This window comes from Arachis ipaensis, chromosome B2 (genome assembly GCF_059453495.1).
Source record: "Arachis ipaensis isolate K30076 ecotype BB chromosome B2, ASM5945349v1, whole genome shotgun sequence".
Taxonomy (NCBI): domain Eukaryota; kingdom Viridiplantae; phylum Streptophyta; class Magnoliopsida; order Fabales; family Fabaceae; genus Arachis; species Arachis ipaensis.
In genome coordinates this window covers 18,162,722-18,168,500 of record NC_142437.1, presented here as the reverse complement: position 1 = coordinate 18,168,500, position 5,779 = coordinate 18,162,722, and the positions used below count along the sequence as shown (strand labels likewise).

At 36.3% G+C, this 5,779-nt stretch overlaps 1 non-coding gene across 1 annotated transcript; it reads left to right on the top strand.

Annotated features, from left to right (window-relative positions):
• The first annotated feature begins 1,305 nt into the window (after positions 1-1,305).
• LOC148573177 (small nucleolar RNA R71) lies at positions 1,306-1,413 on the top strand. The gene has a single exon (XR_015905898.1). It is a non-coding gene; the product is annotated as a small nucleolar RNA R71 (small nucleolar RNA).
• The last annotated feature ends 4,366 nt before the right edge of the window (positions 1,414-5,779 follow it).

Below are 5,779 nucleotides of genomic sequence, written 5' to 3'. Positions count from 1 at the left end.
TACTAGTCCATAAGCCTGTTTCATTGATTTGTCTGCCATCTCTAGTGAGATTCTTGCAGCTTGTACCTCAAAAATTCCCAGTTTCTCCATTAAAGAGAGTGGCATGAGGTTTGTCCCTGACCCCAGGTCACACAGAGCCTTCTCAAAGGTCATGGTGCCTATGGTACAAGGTATGAAGAATTTTCCAGGATCTGATTTCTTCTGAGGTAATGTCTGCCTCATTAATGCCCTCAGTTCATTGGTGAACAAGGGGGGTTCATCCTCCCAAGTCTCAGTACCAAATAACTTGGCATTCAGCTTCATGATTGCTCCTAGATATTTAGCAACTTGCTCTTCAGTGATGTCTTCATCCTCTTCAGAGGAAGAATATTCATCAGAGCTCATGAATGGCAGAAGGAAGTTCAATGGAATCTCTATGGTCTCTGTATGAGTCTCAGATTCCTTTGGTTCCTCAAAGAAAAACTCCTTTCTATCCAGAGGACGTCCCATCAGGCTTTTCTCACAGGGACTCACGTCCTCCTCACTCTCTTCAGGTTCGGCCATGTTGGTCATGATTATGGCCTTGCACTCTCTCTTGGGATTTTCTTCTGTATTGCTTGGGAGAGTACTGGGAGGAGTTTCAGTAATCTTCTTACTCAGCTGACCCACCTGTGCCTCCAAATTTCTAATGGAGGACCTTGTCTCATTCATGAAACTTAGTGTGGTCTTGGATAGATCAGAGACTATGGTTGCCAGGCCAGAATGGCTCTGTTCAGAATTCTCTGTCTATTGCTGAGAAGATGATGGAAAAGGCTTGCTATTGCTAAACCTATTTCTTCCACCATTATTGTTAAAGCCTTGTTGAGGCTTATGTTGGTCCTTCCATGAGAAATTTGCATGATTTTTCCATGAAGGATTATAGGTGTTTCCATAGGGTTCTCCCACGTAATTCACCTCTGCTATTGCAGGGTTCTCAGGATCATAAGCTTCTTCTGCAGAAGATGCTTCTTTAGTACTGTTGGATGCAGCTTGTAATCCATTCAGACTCTGAGAAATCATATTGACTTGCTGAGTCAATATTTTGTTCTGAGCCAATATGGCATTCAGAGTATCAATTTTAAGAACTCCCTTCTTCTGAGGCGTCCCATTGTTCACAGGATTCCTTTCTGAGGTGTACATGAACTGGTTATTTGCAACCATTTCAATGAGTTCCTGAGCTTCTGTAGGGGTTTTCAGATGAAGAGATCCTCCTGCAAAATGGTCCAATGACATTTTTGACAACTCAGACAGACCATCATAAAATATACATATGATGCTCTATTCTAGAAGCATGTCAGAAGGACACCTTTTGATCAGTTGCTTATATCTTTCCCAAGCTTCATAGAGGGACTCACCTTCCTTCTGTCTGAAAGTTTGGATTTCCACTCTAAGCTTGCTCATCTTTTGAGGTGGAAAGAATTTGGCCAGGAAAGCACTGACCAGCTTATCCCAATAGTTCAGACTTTCCTTAGGTTGTGAATCCAACCATGTTCTAGCTCTGTCTCTTACTACAAAAGGGAAAAGCATAAGCCTGTAGACCTCGGGATCAACTCCACTGGTCTTGACAGTGTCACGGATTTGTAAAAATTCAGCTAAAAACTGATGAGGATCTTCCATTGGAAGTCCATGAAACTTACAATTCTGTTGCATCGGAGAAACTAATTGAGACTTGAGCTCAAAGTTGTTTGCTCTAATGGTAGGAATTGAGATGCTTCTTCCATAGAAGTTAGAAGAGGGTGCAATAAAGTCACCAAGTATCTTCCTTGCATCTCCACCATTGTTATTGGGTCCGGCCATGTCTCCTTCTTTTTCGAAAATTTCTGTCAGGTCCTCTGCAGAGGGTTGTGCCTTAGCTTCTCTTAGTTTCCTCTTAAGGGTCCTTTTAGGTTCAGGATCAGCTTCAACAAGAATGCCTTTATCCTTGTTCCTGCTCATATGAAAAAGAAGAGAACAAAGAAAATATGGAATCCTCTATGTCACAGTATAGAGATTCCCTTATGTGAGTAGAAGAAGAGAAGAATAGAAGAAGGAGAAGAGAAGAACTCGAACACAGAGAAGAAGAGGGGGTTCGAATTTAAATTAAAATAAAAGGAAAATATTTTTGTTTTTATTTTAATTATTAGTTAGAATTCAAAAATTAAAAAGAGAAATAAAATTAAATTAAAATTTAAAACAATTAGTTAATTAAAAGAAATTTTGAAAAATTGGGAGGGGGGAGTTTTCGAAAATTAGAGAGAGAAGTTTACGTGGTTTTGAAAAAGATATGATTGAAATATAAAACTTTTAAAATCAAACAAAAAGCCAGGTAGTTAATTGAAAAATATTTGAAAATCAATTTTGAAAAGATAAGAAGTTAGAAAAGATTTTGAAATTGATTTTGAAAGGATATGATTTGAAATTTATTTTGAAAAAGATTTGAAAAGGAAATTAAAAAGATTTGATTTTTGAAATTAAAGTTGATTACTTGACTAACAAGAAATTAAAAGATATGATTTTAAAATTCAAATATTGAACCTTTCTTAATAGGTAAGTAACAACTTGAAAAATTTTTGAATTAAAATATTAAATGTTAGTGAGATTTTCGAAAATATGAAGTAAGAATAAGAAAAAGATTTTGAAAATCAATTAAAAAAAATTTCGAAAATATGTAAAAAAAAATAAAAAAGATTTGATTTTTGAAAAAGATTTGAAAAGATAGAATTTTGAAATTGAAATTTATGAGTAAAACAAGGAGAGATATATTTTTGATTTTTTTATTTTTAGTAAAGAGAGAGAAAAACACCAAATTGAAACAAAACATAGAAATTATGAATCAAAACAACTAATGCATGCAAGAATACTTTGAATATCAAGATGAACACCAAGAACACTTTGAAAGTCAAGATGAACACCAAGAACTTATTTTTGAAAATTTTTAAGAAAAGACACACATGCAAGACACCAAACTCAGAAATTTTCAATGTTTAGACACTAACAAATTGAAAATGCATATGAAAAACAAGAAAAGACACAAAACATAAAATTGCAAAGATCAAACAAAGAAGATCATCAAGAACAACTTGAGGATCATGAAGAACACCATGCATGAATTTTTCGAAAATTTTTAGGAAATTAAAAAGATGCAATTGACACCAAACTTAAAAATTGACACTAGACTCAAATAAGAAACACAAAATTCTTTTTGGTTTTGTGATTTTATTAAAAATATTTTTTGTATTTTTTGAAAATTATTTTGAAAAAGAAAATAAAGATTTCAAAATTTTTAATAAGAACTCCAAGAATCATGCAATGTTAGTCTAAAGCTCCGGTCCAGGAATTAGACATGGTTTACTAGCCAGCCAAGCTTTCAGTGAAAGCTTCAGTCCAAAACACTAGCCATGGCTAATGGCCAGCCAAGCTTTAGCAGATCATTACACGCAACAGCTAAATTGATGAGAAAGACAAAGAAGCTCTTCTAAGGATAAGTGAAACCTCGGTCCAAAAGATTAGACATGGCTTAACAGCCAGCCAGGATTCAACATATCTCATGAAACTCTAGAATTCATTCTTAAAAATTCTGAAGGATAAAATAATTTATTTTAAAATTTTTTTGAAAATTTTTCGAAAATAAAAAGCTTAAAAATAAAATAAAATTACCTAATCTGAGCAACAAGATGAACCGTCAGTTGTCCAAACTCGAACAATCCCCGGCAATGGCGCCAAAAACATGGTGCATTAAATTGTGATCTCAACGGCGCCAAAAACTTGGTACACACGATCATAATCTTAATTCTTCTTCACAACTTCGCACAACTAACCAGCAAGTGCACTGGGTCGTCCAAGTAATAAACCTTACGTGAGTAAGGGTCGATCCCACGGAGATTGTCAGCTTGAAGCAAGCTATGGTCATCTTGTAAATCTCAGTCAGGTAAATTCAAATGGTTATGGGATTTTGATAATTAAAATATAATTAAAACAGAAAATAAGATAGAGATACTTATGTAATTCATTGGTGAGAATTTCAGATAAGCGTGTGGAGATGCTTTGCTCCTTCTGAATCTCTGCTTTCCTACTTCTTTCATCCAATCATTCATACTCCTTTCCATGGCAAGCTGTATGTTGGGGGATCACCGTTGTCAATGGCTACCATCCGTCCTCTCAGTGAAAATAGTCCGAATGCGCTGTCACCGCACGGCTAATCAGCTGTTGGTTCTTGATCATGTTGGAATAGGATCCATTGATCCTTTTGCGTCTGTCACTACGCCCAACACTCGCGAGTTTGAAGCTCGTCAAAGTCATCCCATCCCAGATCCTACTCGGAATACCACAGACAAGGTTTAGACTTTTCGGATCTCAAGGATGGCTGCCAATAATTCTAGCCTATACCACGAAGATTTTAATCTTAGATTAGAAACCCAAGAGATACACATTCAAGCTTGTTTGCATGTAGAATGGAAGTGGTTGTCAGGCACGCGTTCATAGGTGAGAATGGTGATGAGTGTCACATAATCATCACATTCATCATGTTCTTGTGTGCGAATGAATATCTTAGAGAAGAAATAGGCTTGAGTTGAATAGAAAAACAATAGTACCTTGTATTAATTCATGAGGAACAGCAGAGCTCCACACCTTAATCTATGGGGTGTAGAAACTCCACCGTTGAAAATACATAAGTTATAATGGTCCAGGCATGGCCGAATGGCCAGCCCCCTAAACGTGATCAAGAGATCAAGAGTGATACAAAGATATAAAATAAATCTCTAAAAGTAGTTTTTATACTAAACTAGTAGCTAGGGTTACAGAAAATAAGTAACTAAGTGCAGATAGTGCAGAAATCCACTTCCGGGGCCCACTTGGTGTGTGCTTGGGCTGAGCATTGAGATTTACACATGTAAAGACTTCTCTTGGAGTTAAACGCCAGGTTGCAGCCTGTTTCTGGCGTTTAACTCTGGTTTGTAATCTGTTTCTGGCGTTTAACTTCAGAATAGGGCAGGAAGTTGGCATTTGAACGCCAGTTTGCGTCATCAAAACTTGGGCAAAGTATGGACTATTATATATTGCTGGAAGTCCCTGGATGTCTACTTTCCAAAGCAATTGAGAGCTCTCTAATTGGGCTTCTTTAGCTCCAGAAAATCCACTTTGAGTGCAGGGAGGTCAGAATCCAATAGCATCTGCAGTCCTTTTTCAGCCTCTGAATCAGATTTTTGCTCAGGTCCCTCAATTTCAGCCAGAAAATACTTGAAATCACAGAAAAATACACAAAATCATAGTAAAGTCCAGAAATGTGAATTTTGCTTGAAAACTAATAAAAATATACTAAAAAGTAGCTAGATCCTACTAAAAACTACCTAAAAACAATGCCAAAAAGCGTATAAATTATCCGCTCATCAGTGCGTATGCACGTTTTTTGAAAATCACAGAGTGTGCGTGCACACAAGGGTGTGCGTATGCACAAGTGAAAATGTGGCCCCTGTTCAGAGCACACGCACAACAGTGTGCGTGCGCACACAAACCAAAACTCAATTTTCTGCAACATCATAGAAATCAGATTTATGGGACCAACTTCTAACGATCATATCTTTCTCTACAAAATTCAGATTTCTACAAAATCTATACCATTTTAAAGCTCTTTGAATTATTTTTAATTGGATATAAAATTTATTCAATTTCAAAAATCGTAGCTTAAGATATGATCCGTCAAAGTTCACCAAAAATCCATTTTTCAATTTTCACAAGGTTCTCTATTTTTCCAAAACTCAAAACCAAACCAAACATTTACAAC